Source organism: Aulonocara sp. 'chitande type north' Nkhata Bay, linkage group LG9 (assembly GCF_057382095.1).
Source record: "Aulonocara sp. 'chitande type north' Nkhata Bay isolate Kocher_YH1m ecotype deep benthic linkage group LG9, A_spYH_male_GT1.1, whole genome shotgun sequence".
Classification (NCBI taxonomy): Eukaryota; Metazoa; Chordata; class Actinopteri; order Cichliformes; family Cichlidae; genus Aulonocara; species Aulonocara sp. 'chitande type north' Nkhata Bay.
The window spans coordinates 36,731,384-36,741,632 of record NC_141352.1 but is presented as its reverse complement, the minus strand read 5'-3'; the positions used below and the strand labels follow the sequence as shown (position 1 = coordinate 36,741,632).

At 39.5% G+C, this 10,249-nt stretch overlaps 4 non-coding genes across 4 annotated transcripts; 2 read left to right on the top strand and 2 right to left on the bottom strand.

Moving 5' to 3' along the window:
* Positions 1–1,087: 1,087 nt before the first annotated feature.
* On the top strand, positions 1,088–1,169 carry trnas-aga (transfer RNA serine (anticodon AGA)). Its single transcript has one exon. It is a non-coding gene; the product is annotated as a tRNA-Ser (tRNA).
* Positions 1,170–3,099: 1,930 nt separating this feature from the next.
* Positions 3,100–3,171, bottom strand: trnag-ucc (transfer RNA glycine (anticodon UCC)). The gene has a single exon. It is a non-coding gene; the product is annotated as a tRNA-Gly (tRNA).
* Positions 3,172–4,541: 1,370 nt separating this feature from the next.
* trnag-ucc (transfer RNA glycine (anticodon UCC)) lies at positions 4,542–4,613 on the bottom strand. The gene has a single exon. It is a non-coding gene; the product is annotated as a tRNA-Gly (tRNA).
* Positions 4,614–5,825: 1,212 nt separating this feature from the next.
* trnaa-ugc (transfer RNA alanine (anticodon UGC)) lies at positions 5,826–5,897 on the top strand. Its single transcript has one exon. It is a non-coding gene; the product is annotated as a tRNA-Ala (tRNA).
* The last annotated feature ends 4,352 nt before the right edge of the window (positions 5,898–10,249 follow it).

Below are 10,249 nucleotides of genomic sequence, written 5' to 3'. Positions count from 1 at the left end.
GCCCTCTCATCTCGTAATCCTATGACATTTACTCAACACCGATATCCAGGACTAGGACTCAAATCTGACACTGCCAATCTCAGCTCTGAGCAGCCAGCCAGCATTATTATTAATCACTTTACCATCTACTCTACATATCTCAAGGTCTTACTCTTATCTAATGTGGAATTCAGTTGCGAGTGAGGGCACAAGGACAGAACAAACGACACCCTGTGGAAGACAGCCAGAAATGAATAAAAAGTAATGATTAAATGCAGAGTGTTGTATAAACACATAAGAACCGAATGAAAACCAGAATCCTGTCTGTGTACACATGCAAGGAACTGGGATTGTTCTCAGTGTACTTATTAAAACAGGCAACATAGACAAAAGCAACACGTAAGAAGAAGCGCAACCTGTGTAAAATAATCAGCATTATATAATGACGGTTTAGATACCAAAATCAAGGTTGTGAAGCCTTTGAACTTCTATATGTGACACTGGACTATACAAATTCTGCAAGTTCTTCCTGGAGAACTTGAAACATCCGTTTAAAGAACTAACAGGTAAGTGATCTCAGAGTTAACTGACACACTTTTGGACAGTGACTGTAGACTTGATGTGTAGTATTTATGAGAGAGATGTTCACACTGTAAAGCTCTCCGGTTTACATTTCTGGAAGACTTGTAAATACTTGATCTGACGTTCTGTGTGTACTTCAAAGGAACCTTTTAAGAAATGTGAATTACTGCCATCTTGTGGTATTGGAAGTCAAAGGAATCTGCGCTTTCTTTATTTCGTATTTATCTACATACATAGTCGACAATGTTGTCAAATAAATCGAAATATCGGCATTAAAAATACTTTTAACAAAATGTTAAAACCCCGCATCCATCAGGTTTTACCTTTGGAGCAAAAAGAAAACAAATATAGACTTTTGTTAGTAACTCTGGAGTTAATCTTCCATTATCATTTCATTATATGTTTGTTTATGATGTTCATCTAAAAAAGTATTAGACGTTCAATAAATATACAGAGGATATACGGATGCTTAGCCACTAATGCTCGGCTGAGCGAAGAAGCGCTGCACGACGGTGACGTAGTATAAGTTGTCGTGGCCGAGTGGTTAAGGCGATGGACTAGAAATCCATTGGGGTCTCCCCGCGCAGGTTCGAATCCTGCCGACAACGTGACTCTGTTTTTGTCCGATCTTTATCGAGACTGAATCTACATAAACTACGTTATGGTGGCGGCCATGTCTGTTGCAAAAAGCTACATTCAGAACTTTCCCTGTGCTACTGTGCTAAATATCTTGAATGTTGCTGCACAGTATTATGCTTACATCAGGTATGTTCCTGAATGGCAGCCACAAGATTAGGTAGAGCTGCAAATCATTCCAGCTGGATTCATTTTGTGTAGATTCCCACATATCTAAAAACATTTATTGTCCACAGCCCTGAGGAGAAGGAGTCTTTTAGTGAAATTATTTTTCTTTGAAGGAGAACATTAGAAAACAGCAAGGGCATTAGGGCAGCACTGCTGAAACATTAAATGAACACTCATTCGTAAATTTGGGCTACATGGTGGCATGTGTCATCTGTTTAGAAGGTCTAGGCTAGCTTTCTTCTTAATGGCACACCCTGTTCTTTAAATCATATTTCAGGTTGTTGTGTCAGTACATAGTAGGTGTAAAGTATTTATTTACTATTTGAAATCATGACACTAAAATTCCTATTTACAAAGGAGCAGAATTCTGAAATGTTAAATTATTTAGCAGATCTCAGGGACACATGGGTCATCCATGTGTCCCTGAGATCTGCTGAATACAGTCGAGGCTATCCTTTCTCAGAGGGATCTGCTGATAAAGTGCTCAAGTTTTCTCATGACAGCAGTGTGCTGGATTCAGAGTTTCTTCCTGTTATGAGAGCTAACACAATGCATTTCTTATGCCTCAAATGAGAAATGTAATCATGTCACTTGCTGTTTTCCTCTCATCTTTTATTGTATTGCACTAGATACTCTCCTTATGTTCTTGGGTCAAAGGAACCCAACATATAAGCTGCCACATCATTTCTGCAGTTTAAGATGCACAACAAATAAGAGAGATGGGATCACTGACCTATGTGGATCCGACTTGTTTGTCCAGCACATCCCACAGATGCTCAATTGGATTTCAACTGTGGAGAATTTGGAGGCTAAGTCAACACCTCAAACTCATTGTGGTGCTCCTCAAACCACAGCCATCAGGGAATACTGTGTCCATGGCAAGGTGCTCTGCAACAATGGTTTGGTAGGTGTCAAAGTAAAATCCATATGGTTGACAGGACCCAAGGCTGGCCTCCTGATGGCTGGCCTCCTTTAGTGCATCTTGGTGCCAGGGGTTCCCCAGGTAAGCAATGCAACCATCCAGGTTGATGTAAAAAAGAAAGTGATTCTTTAGACCAGGCCACCTGGTCCATCATTTCTCTGTGGTCCAGTTCTCATATTCACGTGCCCATTTTTGGCGCTACTGTTGGTGGACATGAGTCACCATGGGAACCCTGACTGCTGTGCAGCTATGCAGCCCCATACTAACAAACTGTGATGCACTGTGTATTCTGACTCTTTTCTATCAGAATTACCATGACACTTTTCTGCAATTTGACCTTTAGCAGCTTGTTTGTTGGATCACAGCACAGAGGCCAGCCTTGGGTCCCCATGAGCATCAGTAAGCTTTGTCCACCCATGACCCTGTTGCTGGTTCACCACTGTTTCTTCCTTGGACCACTTTTCGTAGATTGTGACCACTGCAGACTGACATGTGACTTAATGTTTTGCATAAGAGTAACTGTTCTGCTCTCTCTGGCATTATATATATGCAGCTCTAAAGCTTCATACAGGTGAGTTACATTCAGACTGCCATAGCTTTAACTTGTTTGAGGGGCTGGGACATATAAGCATGCTTGAGTGATCAGAATAAAAGCATTTCTGAAGTAATAAAGGTCTGTAATGACGCACTGTAGTAATGATGGGAGAAGATTATGAAATTAGATCTAAGGAATATCCCCTTATTACACATATTGTCTTATCTTTGATATAAAATGACTTTCTTCCATTATTGTTCTGTGACAAAAAGAGAGCTGCGATGGCCGGGAATCGAACCCGGGTCAACTGCTTGGAAGGCAGCTATGCTTACCACTATACCACCATCGTCTGACACACATCTGGAATCAGGCTTCTGTTCAGGCAGCATTTCAGCCGGGGCTTTACACGGCTGAGAGAGGAGGGGAGTGGAAACAAGGAGGAACAAAGCAAGAGAAGAGAAGTGAAGTGTTGAGTGATGCTTGCTTCAGTTAGAAACCAAAATCTTCTCTCACATCCTACTAATCCTGAAGTACTCACTCACCAAAGTAGCTGCCTAGGTGGAAAAAGTAGTCTTTCTTTACTTAGGAGAAGTAAAGTAACCTGTATTAAAACACTCTGCTAAAAGTTGAAGTATCTATTGAACTTCTTTACTCAAGTAAAAGTGAAAATGTACCACCTCTGAAATGTACTCAAAGTAAAAAGTAAAAATATGTCTTGACTGATTTCTGTTCTCCACACTGACAGTACACTGATTATGCTGTCTTTATACTTTGCTTGTGATGTCTGTGGACGTTCCAGATATTTAATTCCTAGTGGGGCGCTTTGCCCTTTGGAGATGGTCTTGAGTTGTTACATGAGCCAAGGTGTGAAAAAGAGAGCTGCGATGGCCGGGAATCAAACCCCGGTCAACTACTTGGAAGGAAGCTATGCTTACCACTATACCACCATCGCCTGATGCGCATCTGGAATCAGGCTTCTCTTCAGCCAGCGTTTCAGCCAGGTCTTTAAACAGCTGAGACAGGAGGAGACTGGAAAATAGGAGGAGCAAAGTAGCCAACGAGGCAAGAGAAGAGAAGTGTTGAGTGATGTTTACATCATGGAAAAGAAAAGATGAAAACTAGTTGTATTAAAATCCACTAGATTGTGCATCTTACCACACACCCCCTTAATGATTTTGGTGTGCTCTCTCCAAAGCTCTCTCCTTGGCTGGGAAACAAACCCACATCACACACTGGGAAGGCAGCTATGCTCGCCACTATACAGGCACCGCTTTGAATACATCTAAAACTTGCCTGCTGACTCAGCAGTGTGGCCTCCACGTGTGACTACATCTGGGCAGAGAGGAGAGTTTAAAAGAAGGTAGGAGAAGGAGAAGAGTGCATCAGTTAATACGTGTTTCTTTCTCTCCGTTGTGATGACAACTGAGCCCCCTTTTCCAAACATTTAATCCACTATTAATATTATTATAATCTGAAAATACCTGCTTCCAAAGCTGTAGTCCACTCTTTCAACAGTCAATTTGCAGCGTGTTTAGTTTTGCCTACAGAAAGGGAGTTGTTTGTAAAGGGTAACTTTGAGTGCACATGTAAGCAAAAGAAACATAACATGAGAACTTTAGTAAGAGATCTAAGTAACAGCCACTTACTCCACACTATATATTGTCTTATCTCTGATATAAATTGCCTTTCCTCCATTATTGTTCTTTGGAAAAAGGAACCTGCAATGGCCGGGAATCGAACCCGGGTCAACTGCTTGGAAGGCAGCTATGCTTACCACTATACCACCATCGCTTGATGCACATCTGGAATCACATGATCCATGACCATGAACACCACAGCTGCTGTGCACCAGTTCAACACAGTGCTTTACTTTAAATCCATCACAGTACAGTAAGCTAACCTGTTTATCCTGCACTAACCCTCAGAGGATCTTCAGGCAACATTTCAACAACAAAGCATACCCCACTTTCCTTTGATCAAATCCCACTGAACATCCTTACCTTAAATCTAACCTCTCTTCTTCCTCTCCTGTCTTTCTTATCTTTCTCCATGCAGCACATTCATGGACAGAGCCTGGTCAGTCCTCTGTGTACGGCTTGTTTAGTGACTCCCAAATACACAACAGTGGCAGTATAGGTTAAAATTTTACAGTTTTATTGTTGTTTACTATTGCTGGGGGTTGCTGACAGCTTTCTGAGTGGGAAATCTGAGTTGAAGGGACATTCCAGAATCAAATTCTGACTGGGAACTCCTGACTTATTCAGGAACGCATCATAAAAGCCATTTAGAGCCACTAGAGGCTAAATGTTGTCAGCATTAACTGAAACAAGTAACATTACTGCTTAAGTTAAAAACAAAACAAACAAAACATGGACATGTTATCAAAAATATATGTGGACACTTTTGACAAATACAAAAAAATGAAATGTCATTTTAAATGATATATATATACTTTGATTGGGAATGGAGGCCGTACTGCTTTTTAAATCGTTTAAATGTCTTAGCCAATTACGGTAGAGCATGACAAACCTAAAGTGTTCTGACTGCCGTGGAGCCCCGTAACACTCACACTCGTTGCACTGCCTCATCTTACTAACAGATGTCACCGTCGAGTCATTTCAAGCAGTTATTCGATAATTTATTCTTAAAACTATTTTTTCTTTATAAATATATTTTCATATTTAAGTGCCCGTTACTGTGCTTATATTATTACGACCCCTCGTTGTCACTGGTAAAACTGACAAGGCAGCAGCCACTGATTGAGAGTGATTCACGTTCTGTGACTAAAATATGTAAAATATGTTTATGTTACTATTCAAAAGAGCAAGGCACAAAACAGGACGTTGAAAAGAAGAGCGCTGTGGCAGATTACAGTCGGTTACAGCATATTACATGAAGTTAAATATCTGCTGGTGTAAAACACACTTTAAGTATACTTTAATGATTATTTCTTTAATACACAGGATGCGTTCAACAGCTGGCCTCACGGTCATTTTGCAATAAGGGGATGTAGCTCAGTGGTAGAGCGCATGCTTTGCATGTATGAGGCCCCGGGTTCAATCCCCGGCATCTCCAGGCTTTTGAAGTGCTGAATCAGCCTGGTGCCGCTTTGCAGCATGTCGGATTCTCAGTAAGGTAGTACACGTAGACGTGAAACGTGTGGTGTGTGGAGGTAAAAACAACGTATCCACAGTCAGTCGTGCTGCCGTCTTTGTACGCTGGTAGGTAAAATATTTGAAGACAAACATTAGATTTAATCACAGTCTTAACTACTTTTTAAAGTATTTTTGTTTTCATTTTCTCTAAAAACTTTGAAGAAGCCATAAAAGCTTCCATGCTTATGTGCAGATCAATAATATTTTTTGCCACTTCATGTCCTGACTAGTTTTCCTCCCTCGCTGAACTCTAATAAGTCTGCAAGCTTTGCAGTGTATATGAGGAACAGACGTGGAGAGGGCAGCAAATCAAGTCTATTCTTCTTTCTTGCAGCATTACACGTTCTCGAGACCAGGAGGCACACGAGGGCACCAGAGAGAAAGAAATCCTCAGTTTTTTAAGTGTTCAGTGAGCCTACAGCAGCACATGTCGAGATCTCGTTCTAGTACTTATGAAGGCTGCCGGCAGGTGGCAGTATCTGTCTGCAACGCTCAGTGGAAACCGTGACCGTGACAGTAAATACTGCAACTTTCATTTCGGCTTGACAGGCACGTCTCTGGGCTGAGTTCACCGCCCACTCACATGTGACGCTTATAGAAAGAGGAAGAGTGGGCTCGGGCTGCAGATAGGACACAACACTTCACACCACACGGGTTTCCCTGATGCAAATTCAGTAGCAGATACTGCCCATGACTAAATATGAACAAATAAAAGTTGTCTAGTGGCGAACTGTGCTACAGCTTGATTCACGTTTGATCTCTGTGATCTAGCTGCTAGATTGGGGAATTCAGGAAAACCCACATGAAGAGGCTTCCAATGAAAAAGCTAGTTTGGGTTTTTTTAAACTTTTTTTTATCGCTGTTTACTGCTGAAATATTGTAGAAAATGCGGCATGAGCATTTCTAGTCATGCAGTTGTGATTCATGTAGAGTGATTAGTGCTGGGTAAATCTGATCAGATTTGCTGAAATGTGGGAAAACTGAGAGTTAGAAAGTCAACTGGGAATTCAAAAGAGTTGTTTCAGTGAGAGAAAGCTGATGTTTCATACTCTGTAATCACCTTTTAATTTTGGTCCAGACTGAAAGGTTTCGACAAGTTTTGCATGTTAGTGCTGTGGGATAGTGCAAATGTTGGTATCAAGCCGATAACCAGTAAATACTAGGTCAGTATTGCTGATACCAACACTGATACCCATACTGATGATCTACAGAGGTAGTGTTTATAAGGGAGAGCGTTGTGTCATGATTTATGGGATCACCAATTTGCTAATTCTGAACACATTTTAAAGAGCACTAAATCACTTTGGTTTTTATTTTCCACAATAATAAGGTAATAGAACAAAACACATCTTCCAGCTGAGTTTTGTTGTTCATGTATTTCAAACATGGGACTTCATAAAGACCTTCGGCTTCACTTCTGTTGTTTAAATGAGTCATGAGGGATAAATAAAATAGATATGACAGTCAACCAAAAAAGGTTCAGACAGTTTTCATATTGCGTATTACATATTTCGTTTTTTCTTTTTATAAAAGGATAATTTAGTGAACACACTTCAGAGGGCTACATACTGAACTTAGAGTACAGAAACGTTAGAAGTGTTGATATTTGGATTGATCCAGCCACCTCTATTGCATGGATTGTTGTGCATTTGGACATTCATAAAGTCCAGAAAGTTCATATTTGCACTCATGTCTGTAATTGCAGGTGGATTTTCTCTCTCCTCCTGGTTTGCAGTCCCCATCAATCACTACCCTTCTAATGTGTAAAAGCCATAATAATGATAATGATAGTGCAGAGTTGTAGTTAGAAACAAGGTGATTAAGGACCATCAAAGTAATTTTAAAAGATCTTAAAATCTGGTCTAAAACTTGCTGGAAGTTGGTACAAAATGCTGAAACAGGAATTGTTCTAGTTAAAGGCCTGGTCGGGGAGTTCTGTAGAGTCGGCAGTCTTTCAATGCCGTTCTGCTAAGGCAGGTGAAAAGGTAGTAATATCTCCACATAACCTTCAAAATAAAACAGGAAGTAAACCTAAAGGGGGACCAAGAGCAAACTCAAAATGAAAGAAGCAGATAGCGGGGAACAAAGGAGGCACATGAATAAAGACTAACACTCAGAAAAACAAGAACTGAGGATTTACAAGAAAAATGTATGATTACCAATAAGAGGCACAGAAAAAGCAAAAGCTAAGGATAATAAACAGGAACCTCAACAAGAGCAGTATGAACTCTGACCTTTCATCTCACGTGAGCAGAGGGGGGTAGAGTAGCCAAAATTGTAATCAAGTAATATTGGCACTACTTCATGGTAGTTTTACTCAGGTAAAAGTAAAAAGCAGCCATCCAAGAAATTACTTAAGTAAGAGTAAAAACGTTTTTTGTAAAAAAGGCTACTTGAGTAACTGATCATAGCATCTGATTTAATGTTTAAAAATGAGATAATCAGACAGACAAAAATGTAGTTTTGTGCAAGTTTGGGTATTTTAAAAGCAAAAAAAAATTACTATTAAATACTATAAATAACATGATTACAAAATAATAAATCTAAGCAGAGGAAACACTTTTCCAAATCCTTATTAAACTAATATTTAGAGTAGGTATTACCTATGGTGCTACTTTACTTCTCCAAATGGCACAATAGGCTCAGCAGATAGAATAACATTAAAACAACAAACCTTATGTACGATTGTAGGTTTGTGTCTGTGTCTCATGCATTTTTGGTTAAAACGTGTTTATCATTCATTCCCTGGAATTACTCACACTGAGTAGAGTCGTCAGAATTTTTTCTCAAGTAAGAATATTACTCAAGTAACAGTTAAAAGCACAGTGTAGTAAAATTACTCCTAAAAGTTATTTTTTTCTAAAACGTTACAAGTAAATGTAGCTACGTAAATGTAATCAGTTACTACCCTTCTCTGCACGTGGGTTATGTGTTCTTATGCTGATGTCATTATTCGAAACTTTGCTAACGTCATGAAGAATCTATGGCAGAAAAGAGGGAAGTGTTTGTTAGAGCCCATTTAAACTCTGTTGTATAATCAGAATCTAGGTTTCACTGGTAAATGGGTTGTCTTACCCCAAAAAGCCAAATAGAAAAGTTGCAACAGAATTACATTCATGATTTCAGTAGACCACCTTGATATCTGAACTAATTACAGTGATCTAAGGCTATATGTCATTGGATGTTAAATGTTTCATTGTATCATTTGTTGCATCTCTGATGGAATGCTTGTGTTTTTTCTGCACATTATTTGCATTTTTCCATTAGTACAGATGTAACATACAGGTAACATTCAGGTATCAAATGTTAGCGCTAACAGTCATGATTTTAATAAACCGATTCTCAGTAATGCCTCCCGTCTGTTGCTCATTCTAAAAAAAACTGTCAGCCCAGCACCAGGAGCTCCTGCAGACGTGGGAGTGGTGACGGTTAACGGTTGTAAGAAAAAGAAAGTAGAGGCAGTCAGCTGACTGAATGTGAAACATACTGACATACTCAAGTTTTGAATTTCATTCACCTTTCCAGGAATCTCCCTTAGTGAGTTCAAAAATGAATAGCAGCTAACGAGTTATGGCTGCAGTGACATATACACAGACAATTTGGGATTTTTGAGTTCATTGCATTTATTGCAGAATGACATTTTGAAAACTCTTGGTAATTTCTACACTTAATACTAAAGAAAACAGAAGTAAATTATTGTTGCTTTCAGCAGAAACACACACTCGCAAAGTGCCCAAAATGCTGAGTTTATCTTATTTAATTACATGTAAATTTTGTTTCATAATTACAATGTAAAATATCAAATTCAGTGGAATCTGGTCTGGTTTACTTGATATAAATTTGATTTGTACTGATCACATTTTCCTTTATGATGAATTATTAAATTAAATAAATCTTTGATTTGACAAATTTCAGTTGCTGCTTCATGTTCATTGACGGTGCATAATGTTTTTGTTTTAGCGAGGCATGAAATATGGGCTTTCTCTGAGAGTTGGGAACTCAAAAGAGAAGTGAAGCTGCATCCAAGCCTTATATCACCAAGCAATGCAAAGCAATACATTGGTGTAAAGCACGCTGCCACTCGAACAGCGGAGATGTGTTCTCTGGAGTGATGAATCGTACTTCTTCATACTTCATCGTACTTCTTCATCTGGCAATCCAACCTGGGTTTGGCCTGGATTTGGCAATTGCCAGGAGAACACCAAGTGTAGAGTTTGGTGGAGGGGAATAATGGTGTTGGGTTGTTTTTAAGGAGTTGGGCTCAGTCCCTTA